General features: G+C 35.0%; 1 protein-coding gene across 8 annotated transcripts in view; it reads right to left on the bottom strand.

The window, feature by feature from the left end:
* Window positions 1-3598: 3598 nt before the first annotated feature.
* LOC311430722 (uncharacterized protein) overlaps window positions 3599-12657 on the bottom strand; it is a 65412-nt gene continuing 56353 nt past the window's right edge. For all 8 annotated transcript variants that reach the window (XR_014688977.1, XR_014688978.1, XR_014688979.1 and 5 more), the window contains one exon: window positions 3599-5159. The gene's annotated coding sequence lies outside the window, so the exon portion shown is untranslated. The remainder of the gene's footprint in view (window positions 5160-12657) is intronic.

Genomic DNA, 12657 nt, shown 5'->3' with positions numbered 1-12657 from the left:
GCAAAAATGGAATACCAGTTCTTTCTCAGTGATTTCTTATTCCAAATCTTTTTTATTCTGTGGATGTTAAGCAATTCAGAGAGCATGCAGTCAAAACCATTTTTTATCTTTTTTTTTTTTTTTTTTTGCTAAAACATATTTACTTTTTGTCATGTCACAAGATTCAAAGAATCATGTTTTGCCATAATCTCTAGTTTGATGATAAACTCAGTTTTGCTTTGAAGTGTGTTTAGAGTGGGAGGAGGGGAATAAGAGATTGTGCAAGCTGATTTTAACATGTTTCACATTTAATAGAGTTTTTAAATTAAATGTTCTGAAAGATAAGTAAATCCTATGTGTGTTTGTTGGAATTGTGAAACAATACATTTTCTAGATTGACCCTTGGAGAGAGTTAGTTGACTAAATTTTTAACCCTACATAGGAAGAATTACAGTTTTTATTCTCCTTCCAGAGGTATTTTTATGTAAAATGGAATGCTAGATCAAGTTTTAATTTTCTCAGACTACTATTGTTTTTGAAAAAAATTATTATGAACTTCAAAGGAAATGCAACCAAAGATTCCTTCCTTTCTTTTTATGGTCATATAACCAAATGCTTAGTTTGCCTCTTGGGATCCCTTCAATTTATAGCTCCTTTAATTTTGGTAAGTCCTGGTTAAACGGGAAATCCTGCTTTCTTGTAATCACTGTGAAACCTCAGTCAGTGAAGTGAAAAATTATGTATAATATTGTCTTTGTTAATAAATGATAAAAGTACAATAAAATAATAAAAACAAAAATTAATTATGACAATTAGGCCTAGACGTATATTCTGAAAAATAAATGGGCTTTGTTTTAAGAATTCATTCTTTTTTGTATCCTGAAAGAAGCTTTTAGTCAATATTCTGCTGATAGCATTGCTCAGCAACAACTGAAACATTGGTGTGTTATCAACATTGTTTTCACCCTAAATCCAAAACACAGTGCCATATCAGCTACTATGAAGAGAATTAACTCTGTCCCAGATAAAAGTGCTCAAATGACCACTGTCATCAACCATGACAGTGATCAAATGGGAAATATAATTTTTTAAGATGTAAAATTTGAGAGATGGTTGTTTAACAGTGGATTACTTGTGCCTTGGTTACTGTCTCTATAGAGTAATATAATTGGTGAATTATAATTCATACTGAAAAAATTACTGCAGCAAGATTTTCAGATGTCTTCTGTATATAAAATGACATAAAATAATGTATATAAATAATGTATATAAAATTTTTGATAGTTTTCTTAAAAATTTGTTTGAAGGAAAAAGCTGATCCACTCTTTTATATTTTAAAGACACTGAGACTTCCATTCTATTTGAAATCACACTTACTGCACACTCAAAGAAGTGGAAGATCAATATATGAAAAGCATTCTTTGAAAGCTTAGTAGTAAGATAGTACTTCATAGGCAGTTTCAGTATGCTTTTCATTTCACACACATTTTCACAATCGACCAGAAAAATCCCATTTGAATTATGCCAGGCAAATCCTGCTGTTCAAACTCTTTTTCATTAATCCTAACCTGCAGATAAATATACAAAAGGGCTCAGTCTTGGACACTGCAGAAAGGATTACTATAGCCAGTTGTCCTCATCTTTTGGAGTGTTGGCATGTGGTGGAAAGAGCTCTGCCCACTGCTTTTAAACAGTCAACTTCGCTAGGAATTTTTCTCAAACTCCTAATTATCTTGGATTCCATCACAAGCAAAATATATTGTAGAGAAATATGTGTATGTAGCATGCAGAGAACAATTAAAACAATAAGTAGGAAGTGAGACAGAGGGAGAATACTGGGATATTCTAGCAGTTTTGCCTTGAATTGAAGACAGGTGGAAGGATAATAATTGTTTACTTAAAATAAATAAATAAATAAAATAAAATAAAAATTAAGATTAACAATTTCTTAAATTCTAATCTCCAACAGACTCCTACCTACATAGTCTCCAATGTCACATTTACTTAGACCAGGGGCTCAGAGGGCGAGCTATACTGACTTGTACCTTCCTTCTGCACTTCAGCACAGCAAACAAGTTGCTGTAATTTAGTTTTATGCAGGACTAATGAAAATTTTTTTGCTTCCTAATCAAAAACCCTCCTATTTCCAAAATAATGATAAAGAAGTGCATAGTCCTATCCTAGAATATGTTCCTTCTTCACCTAGTTACCGTTTTCAAGCTGATTTACATAAACATATGTTCATTAAGTCAGAGTTAGTTCTACTTTTTTTAATTAATATATTTATTTATTTTTTACTCTAAGAAACCTGAAGGTAGAAAGAAAATATGTATGTCTCAGATATTTACAGAAACATGCTTTGATTGTGAATAAATTTTCACTCACAGGAAACACAGTTGTTTTTTAATAGTGCATTAATAAGTTCCCTTTATCTTAGTTTAGTTTAATTTAGTTGAGTTTTTACTTTTCTACACTGTAGTATTACTTAATCATAGTGAATTGTGCAAATGGGACTTCAGCAAACAGGAGTATATTAAGTCTACATTTTTATCAATTTTTCAGGTAGGTTTACCACATTTTTTTTTTTTTCACATATGGTATTTTCAGCTTTTATTGGAAAATTAGAGAGATAATTAACAGATAAAACCTAAGTTTAAAGAGCTTTTATATTATTTCATCTATTTATATGAAATATGATCTTATATTTCTGTTAATTTCAGCATATCTAACCATGTGAGCAAGCAGGTCACAGCCACTGTCTTAAATGTTATTAAACATAGAGCTAAGAAAAAAAAAATAGTCAATCTAATTGACTATAATTAGAGTTTATCTTTAAATCTGTATGCACAAAGGATCTGTATGTATTTTTGCACAAATAATCTTACTTTAATCATTTCATGTTTTGAATGCTCTTACTTAGCAGTCTAAGTCTTTAATAAGTTTTTGTATTTAATAACGGAATTCATTAAAATTCATTCAGCTTTTTAAAACAGATTCAGTGAGTTTAAAAGTCTAATCATTTATGCTGAAGAATGAAATGACTACATTGTCTTGAAATTAGCCCTACAGAATATATTTACTATTATAGGACCAGTTCACTGACTTGATAAATTATGTTGAAAATCACCTTAATATGTAAATATACAGTACATACTTGAAAATACAGTAGAATGATGGAGCATTTCATCATTTATTATTGGAATTGATAACATGTGCCAAAGGCAAGCAAAGAATGTGATAAATATATTCTAAGTAAACTACATGAGATTTGCTTCTCCTTGAAAGCATATGAAAATTACTGTTTGCAAAGAGAAAAGCCTTTTTTTTTTTCCTTTTCCTATTAAAGTAATAAAAATTTAACTGAGAAGTCTGTCATATTAATGATCACAATTATTGTATATTTTTTATTTGCTCCATTAACAGAAGAGGGTAAAGTGTACTGTAAAGAAATATGCATAGATTTATTTTCAAACAAAACTTGTCCAAATTCCCATGAGCATGAGCATTTAGTAAAAATTAGAAAAAAAAAAAATATTAAAATTGACTTTTCTGGGGAAGAGTAAACAAAATTAATTTATTTTGTACAAATATATATATATATATATATTACTTGAGAACATGACAATATAAAATAATGCTTTACTTATTTCAAAAGAATCACAGAATCACAGAATCATATAGGTTGGAAGAGACCTCCAAGATCATCTAGTCCAACCACTGACCTAACACTAACTAGTCCTTCACTAAATCATATAACTAAGCTCTACATCTAAACGTCTTTTAAAGACCTCCAGGGATGGTGACTCAACCAATTCTCTGGGCAGCCCATTCGACCCTTTTGGTAGAGAAGTTCCTCCTAATATCCAACCTAAACCTCCCCTGGCACAACTTTAGCCCATTCCCCCTTGTCCTGTCTCCAGGACAGGACAAGAATAGACCAAACCCCACCTCACTACAGCCTCCTTTAAGGCACTTAGAGAGAGAAATAAGGTTGCGCCTGAGTCTTCTGTTCTCGAGGCTGAACAATCCCAGCTCCCTCTGCCACTCCTCATATGACTTGTTCTCCAGACCCTCACCAGCTTTGCTGCCCTTCTCTGGACTCACTCAAGCACCTCCATGTCCTTCTTGTAGCGAGCGACCCAAAACTGAACACAATAGTCAAGGTATAGCCTCACCAGAGCAGAGTACAGGGGGGACAAACTCTTCCCTAGACCTCCTGGCCATGCTGCTTCTTATACAAGCCAGGATGCTGTTGGCCTTCTTGGGCACCTGAGCACACTGCTGGCTCATATTCAGATGACTATCAACCAATATTCCCAGGTCCTTCTCTGCCAGGCAGCTTTCCAACCACTCATCTCCCAGCCTGTAGCGCTGCTTGGGGTTGTTGTGCCCCAGGTGTAGGACCCGGCACTTGGCCTTGTTGAACTTCATACCTCATGCCTCAGCCCATCAGTCCAGCCTATCCAGATCCTCCTGCAGAGCCTTTCTACCCTCGAGCAGATCGACACATGCACCTAACTTGGTGTCATCTGCAAACTTACTGAGGGCGTACTCGATCCCCTCATCCAGATCATCGATAAAGATATTAAAGAGAACTGGCCCTAGTACTAAACCCTGGGGCACTCCACTACTGACTGGCCTCCAACTGGATTTAACTCCATTCACCACTTTGGGCCCAGCTACCCAGCCAGTTTCTAACCCAATGAAGCATATGCCAGTCCAAGCCAAGAGCAGCCAGTTTCTCGAGGAGAATGTTGTGGGAAATGGTGTCAAAAGCCTTACTGAAGTCTTGCTAGACAACATCCACAGCCTTTCCCTCATCCACCAAGTGCATCACTTTGTCACAGAAGGAGATCAGGTTCGTCAAGCATCTCAAGTAATTGTATAGAACTTATAATATTATTTAATGCTTATCTAGCATATTTTCCATCATTTCAGTTTGACATCAGATCATAATGGTTATTTTTACTAAATTCTTGCTGTGCTACGTGTGTATGAGTTTGTTATATACATAGAAGACTTTCTGAAGCTAGAGTTATGAGTTGTCAGTCTTAGTCCACCCCACAGAATACTGTGTATGGCCCTGAGGCACTGAAATATATTCTCCTGAAGGAGTTGAGTTTTGAAGGTGTTTCTTCCCATTTTGACAGTGTGATATTTCCAAGCTTCTCAGCAAAGACCTAGAAAAAATAGGAAGGAAAAGAGGGAAAGACTTAGAAATATATATTTATATATATTCACTAAAAAAAAATAACCACTTTTAGTATTTTTCTGCAGATTATCAGAAACAAGATGCATAATTAACTGTATTTATTTTAGCTGTATGTCATGGTCTTGGACTTTCTTTTAAAGACAGAAAACCACTGTCAAATGAACCAGTTTCCTATCCTGGAAATAGAGATCTGGTATTATCCATGTACTAACCACCAGAGAGTTTTCTAAGCTGCCAAATGTTAATTAAATGTAAATATAATCACTCAAATTCTTTTGCCTGTTTTTATCCGGTGTTTGTGGCTAAGATGTTGGAAGGCAATTTTATTGACTCTGGCCCTTACTTTATACTCACAGAAAATAAATTAGATTTTCTTTTTGACTATAGTTGGAGGACATGAGAAGTGCTAAACTGAAAGAAAAATCTGAACCTGTTTCATTCTTGCTTACTAAAAACTAACCAACCAACCAACCCAAAACGAACAAACAAACAAACAAAAAAACACCTATAAGTAATTCTGAAAGAATTCTATCCCACTTCCAGGAGAAAAAGGGTTGGGGAATCTTCTATAATTGCATGACAAGATCAATATTGATACAGTATTAAAAAGAGCTCATAAAAGCAATAATCCTTTTATATAGGTGTCTTGGAGATTAAAACCACTATATTTTGCTGTGCTTACTCAGGACTTTTTCCACATTAGGCAGCTTTAAATAGATAACATTCCCTGAGGATGAAATTAAATGATTTTTCTCTTTTTCTTTGCAGTGTCTGTACAGGAAGGAAAGCTTTCAGTATTTGAGTGATATACAGCTCTCCCAACACAGATTTCCAATACATATGTACATACATATTCATTTTTGTTGGTGGTTATCTTTTAATGTATATATAAGCCGAAGACTAAAGACAGTAATAATTTGGGGGGTTTATAAGAAAAATCTAAAGTCTACTATGCATTTCACAAAACCATTGTGGGTTATTTACAAATCTCTGTGCTCATTTTCTCACGATGCTATGATTTAGGTACAGCTTCCATATAAAGATATTTAAGAAGGCTATATTTTCACTTACAGCAGAAACAAACAAACAAACAAAAAATAGTGAGGTCACATTGAACGTATCTGTAGATTTTAAAGACAATTTATCACCATGGAATAGGTAAATAGTTAAGCATTTCAAATTTGTTTGTTTTTATAAAAAGTCCTTAAATTCACATCTTTATTATTATCATTATTATTATTGTTATCATTATCATTATTATTATTTTACTCAAAAGATAGTAAAATAAATTAAATAGTTTTATATAAGTACCCCTAAAATGAAACACAGACACATAAAGTTTAGCACTGGAGTTCGAGTTTTTCCTTATTAACTACAGAAAGTTATGCAGTTCCCAATGCCTCCTACATGTTTAACTCAGCTACAGTCATTGTGAATTCTTTAAAAGCGTTCATCTCATTTGTAGTTTGATCTACACTGATCAACTGATTACTGAGCATGTAACTGATGCAAGGCATGGAAACATTTCTACAGTTAAAAAAAAAAAAAAAAAAAAGTGCACTTTAATAATGGTGTACAAAAGAATTCCCAAGAAATATTTCAATTTAATGAAATATTTTGTTTCTGGGGAAAGGAAGGAAGGAAGGAAGGAAGGAAGGAAGGAAGGAAGGAAGGGAGGGAGGGAGGGAGGGAGGGAGGAAGGAAGGAAGGGAGGAAGGAAGAACATAGTAGATGTATTTTTCTTTTTGGTACTGTTAGAAAAACTTAAACTTAAAGAAAAGTTGCTTGGATTTCAAGGGAAATCCTTCAAAAATTCTAGTTTTATGGATGTTGTTTTTTACATGAAGAAAATATCACATTATTATCAGTACTGAAGAATATATTGAATATTAATTTTCTTCATATTCCTCATATTCTTTTGTGGATACCACTAAAGCTGTGCAGATTTATATTGGTCGAAGGGTTCCTTAAAAGACAGCTTGTGTGTGTAAATCAAATGTAGAAATGATGATCAGGAAATTGAGTTGAAATTAGGTAAAACTAGCTGAATTCTGCCTAGTAAGAGTATTGCTTTTCAAGAATATTGCCTCACACAGATAGAAAATCATGCAAGAAACCCACTTTTTGCTTGGGTCTCTACTCCTCTTTGAATTCTCTTGTGTTTACACAGCAGCTGATGTATACACTTTGAGGGCTGCAGAAGGCATTATACATCTTTTTATGCAGTGGACAAAAATGGCATGATTAAATACAGGTTACAGATACAAATAGAATTTAGCAACTTCTCTCTTTTAACTTATAGATGAGAGTAGAAAATAGAGAGGAATGTTTATATCTTTACCTTTTGTCTTTGTCTGACAATATCAAATTGCTTTTCCTTGTGTGATACCTTGCAATGTATAGTCTAACAAACTATTTCTAAAATAGCTATTTTTTTAAATATCACATAGTTATTTTGTTTTATGAAATTGCTGAATTTGATAGTCAACATCCAAGCCAAAGCTTCAGCTACTTGCGTCTAAAAGGTACAGAATATCTCCAAAAAGCTGTGGTTGGAGTTTGGACAAATCTCACTAGTTCTGTAGAACAGATGAAATGCAGTGCCTCCATTAAGCAAAAACAAAATAAAATTGTAGTATAATCTCTTCTGATCCTAGGCACTACTCACTCATAACTTTGAAATGCTGACATATTCTACAATTATTGAGTTTCTTTTACTTTATTTACTTTATATTTTCTGCTCCACCAGAAACTTTTTCCTTTCCCTTTCCCCTTCCTCTTTTATTTCCCCTTCCCCTTCCCTTTCCCTTTTGCAGAATTTAAGGCAAAAAGGGACAATGGCACTTTTGATGCCTATTACATCTCATCATAGAAACATATGCATGCTTATTGTCAGCTTGTGAGAGACAGGGTTTCTCAGAGAAACTTTGACCACAGTTCTTCAAAGACAACTGGTGTTGATAGGCAGCCTGAACTCAAGCTAGCTTCCAGGCTCTGCAGACAGCTCTCTTCTTATTTGTGGCCAACCACATACCATGGGATGGATATACAAAAGCGGATTGCCACTCTATCCGAACTTTCATTAGAGTAAAATGTGGACATCTAAGTGGATAAATTAACCATTAGCCAATTTCATATAAAGAGCCAGATACTAGAATGGATTTTCTTCCAAACTCAGTTAAGTGGGCTACTCAAAGGGTAGCTTTGGCTCAAAGGCCAAATCTATGCCAAAACCATGCTTCAGAGTTTTGCTGGTTTGTAAGTCATGACTGTAAAAATAAATAAATAAATAAATAAAATAAAATTACATTTCTAACCAGTGTAAGGATGACAGAAAGGCACAAAGCAAAACAATATATATATATACACATTTTTACAATTTCACTTATTTCATTTGCAAAAGCTATTTACCAAGTCATGCACAATGAAAATATGACAACAGAGGGACAGAGATTTTCTCTTTAGACTATCTACTAAGAGACTACGTTCTTCCAGAATTATCTTTGTGTGATTGAAGACATTGAGAACATGATTAGCAAATAATTTTTGGAGCATCAATTAGACAAAATATGAATCTCTACATTTAAGAACTAGTTAAATCCTGTTTTAAGATCTAAATATACTTCTCATTATAATACATCTCCCAAAACAAAAAGCCTTTATTCAGATACATGAAGAGGTGTAAATGCATCACTGCAAAACTGGTTAAAAATTGTTAACATAGGTAAGTGAGAATGCTTTCTGTTATCTCCTCCTCCCTCCCTGAGAAGGTTTTATTTCTCTCATTTTGAGAGCAATTTTTAAAGATGCCAACTAGTTTCATAAAATACTAGCTAGCGGTCTTTGAATCTCAAAGTGATCATCTGTATCATCTACAATAAAATAAATGAAATTTACTAGATTGGAGATTATACGTTTTACACATAATTTCCCTATTTTTTTTTAACTCTTTTTTTCTTTTGGAAATTCATAGCTCATTAAGAAATGCTTGCAATTTATTTTCTTTCATTTATGTAGCTGGATACATTGCATGAGCAAGAGGGATGTATTTTGCCAAGAAAGTGTATTGTGTAATATTGATGGCACTGATGGGAATACAGCTCCTTTACACTTATTAATATATTCTATTTTTCCTTTCTGGACACTTTCTTAAAACATAGAATTATCATGCAATTGGATCTTTTGTCAGTGTGTCTCCCCTGACTAGGAACCTGTTTTTCCACTCCTGTTCTTGATAAATCATCACTCGTAAGGAAATGGACTTCTGCTCTATAAAAATAGTGGCCAAAAGTAATTTTATAAATGAAATTTACTGTAATTCATAATTTATTTTATATCAAGAAAAGGCTAATAAAAAGTTACATAGTCCTTTTCTATTTCCCATAAACTACTGAAATCTGACATTATGCTTTTTTTTTTTTTTTTAATTGTCATAAAAAATGAAAAGCATCAAATTACTTTTAAAAAATGATTAGGCCATTACCAAGGCCCTTGTGAAGCTAACAAAAACCTTCAGCGACTTCTCAGTACAGAAATTTCTACCCATATTATAGAAAACATGAAACCAATGGTCTCTAAGTACTAAAATACTAGTTTAGAAAGCCTAATTTGTTGTAAATCAGACTAAATTAGAACTTAAAATAAGAACATTGCTACCTTGTACTTCGCACAACATTGCTGCATCCTAACAGCATGTAAGCCATCATAAGATTTAGAGCTCAGCTCAATCAGGGACAACAAAATTAGAAATAAATAGAGAAGAATCAATACAAAGTGTTGTCTGGCATAATGAAACAGTCCTTAGGTAGAAAATCTATTTTATTTCTCTCTCAGCAGCTGCACTCTTTGACAATCTCTGACCCTGCCCAGTACACAGTAAGGTTATTTATTTTACTGAGAAAAAAAAAAAAAAAGTGGAAGTACATCTCTTACATTACAGAAGTACTATTTTATTGATCAATAAAGTGGTTAAACAATTTAGGTTTGTTGTTGTTGTTAAAGACATTTGTATTAACACTGCTGTTACTTCATACAGTATTAAGAATTACTTTGTACCTTATGCTGTTGTTTTAACAATCAATGCTTAGCAGAAATTGTAATCTACCAGACTTTTATGCAACATCAAAATTTGTGCCAGGTGTTGTTAACCCCCTCTAATGATGGAATTCAAAATGTTCCTCTTACCACTGAACATTCAGTATTGGGCATGTAACACTAGGTTCTTTCTTTCCTTTCTTTTTTATTTATGCCAAGGACTAAGGAGTGACTGTCTATGTGGGATATTTAATTTAGAAAAGTGCATCACTTTTGCCTCTTTGTGACTCTCTTTCAGTACCTTCCTAGGTGCTGAAAATTCTGCTTCAGCACTTACCCACAAGTAGTTTAATCTATAGCTAGGACTACAGACCACAATTTCAAATCTATTTTTATGAGTATTAGGGTGTTCTTAACAGCTTAAGATGTTCTTTATGGGCTGAACTTGGAAGTCTTTCCAGACTGCTATTGACTGGCCCTGTACCTAACTGTCAGAAATTGTTCAAATTTGTGGGGATACTTCTCTCCCTTTTGTATAGCATACTAATGTGAAAAGCTTTCTTCAATTTTCTCTCCTGACAGAAGGCCATTAAAACTTAATCCAGCCAAGAGGACTGTATTTGCCAAACTGTGCTAAATTTAAGCACTCTCCATCATAAAATAACAGAATGGCTGAGGTTGGATGGGACCTCTGGATGTCATCTAGCCCAACTCTAGTCCTGCTCAAGCAGGGTGACCTAGAGAATGTTGGTCAGGACCATGCTCAGATGGCTTTTGAAGATCTACTAGGAAGGAGATGTCACAGCCTCTCTGGGCAAGTTTTGCCAGTGCTCAGTCACCCTCAAAACAAAAAAACATTTCCTGATGTTCAGACAGAATCTCCTGTGCTCCAGTTTGTGCCCGTTGCCTCTTGTTCTGTCACTTGACAGCATTGGAAAATGTCTCCATCTTCATTGTATTCTTGTTTCAGGTATTAGTATAAGTTGATGGTTTCCCCCCAAGCCTTCTCTTTTCTCAGAGTCAGCAGTCCCAGTTCTCTCAGCCTTTCCTTGTAGATGTGCCTATTTTTTTTATTTTTTTTTTTTATTTTTCCAGTCCCTTCATCATCATCATGGCTCTACAGAAGTCCAGTGTGTCCATGTCTTTTGTACTGGGGAGCCCCAAACTGGACACAGTACACCCAATGTAGCCTCAACAGTGCTGAATAGAGGGGAAAGATCTCTTTGGATGGCAGTACAACCATCTGGTCCATCAGTGACTCCCTCCAGTTTTGTGTCATCAGCAATCATGCTGAGGGTACCCTTGGCTCCACCACTCAAATCATAAATGAAGATGTTAAACGGAAGTGGATCCAGTATTGATCCCTGGGGTCATATCACTCATTCCTAGTTTCTGTCCTCCAATAAAAGATAAGGGAAAGGAGGAATGGGGGATGGGACATTCATTATTCGTGCCACTGATAACCACCATCAGGACCTTGCCATTCAGTCAGTTTTTGATCCACCTCACTGTCTGCCGACCCAGCCCATACATCTGAAAGTTGTGAGGATCTTATGGAAGAGAGAATTAAAGAACTTACTGAAGTCCAGGTAGACAATATCCACTGGTCTCCCCTCATCCATCACTTTATTATATAAGCTTACCAGGTTGGTCAGTGATGAAGAGATTCTTGTACCTCATGCTGTTCAGGATTAGCTGTTCCTTCACCTTCTCGAGGATTGAGATGAGGCTAATGTAACCCCCTTGTAGCGGGTTTGGCTAGGATTGGGTTAACTTTACTTTTAGTAGTCCATATAGTGCTGTGCTTTGCATTTATAGCTAGAACAATGTTGATAATGCACAAATGTTTTGGCTATTGCAGTGTTCATACAGTGTCAAGGTTGTATCTCTCTCCTCCCCAGGGTCCACAAGACTGGGAGTGAGCAAGAGGCTGGGAGGGGATGTAGCTGAGACAGTTGACCCAAACTGGTCACAGGGATATTCGACACTACATGATATCATGCTTAGCAATAAAAGCTAAGGGAAAGGAGGGGTGGGGGCATTCATTATTGTTTGGTTTCTGAAGTAACCTCTTCATGCTGAGGAGGAGGAGTGAGAGAATGGTTTGATGAGCACCTAGTGGCCAGACAAGGTTAACCCATCATATCTCTCTAGGTCTTTATCTCACAAGAGTCATCCTTCTTGTGGGAACTACCAAAAACTACAATACTCTGGGACAAGGAGTATTACACAAATACAAGTGTGTATTCCTGAAGGAAAAAGGCTCTTCTACCTAGTGCTTATTCTTGTAAGAGGATGAATCATGCATTTTGGCCTCCAGCTACTGGTATTTTTCACTTCTGAAGAATTGTGCAGGCACTGGGTTCCAGATTTAGGATGTAGCTATTTATGGAAGGAACAGTTTCATATTCTTCTTGGTACAAGTGGCCAAC

The sequence above is a fragment of the Aythya ferina genome, assembly GCF_964211825.1.
Source record: "Aythya ferina genome assembly, chromosome: 1".
Taxonomy (NCBI): Eukaryota; Metazoa; Chordata; class Aves; order Anseriformes; family Anatidae; genus Aythya; species Aythya ferina.
This window is presented reverse-complemented; position numbering and strand designations above follow the sequence as displayed.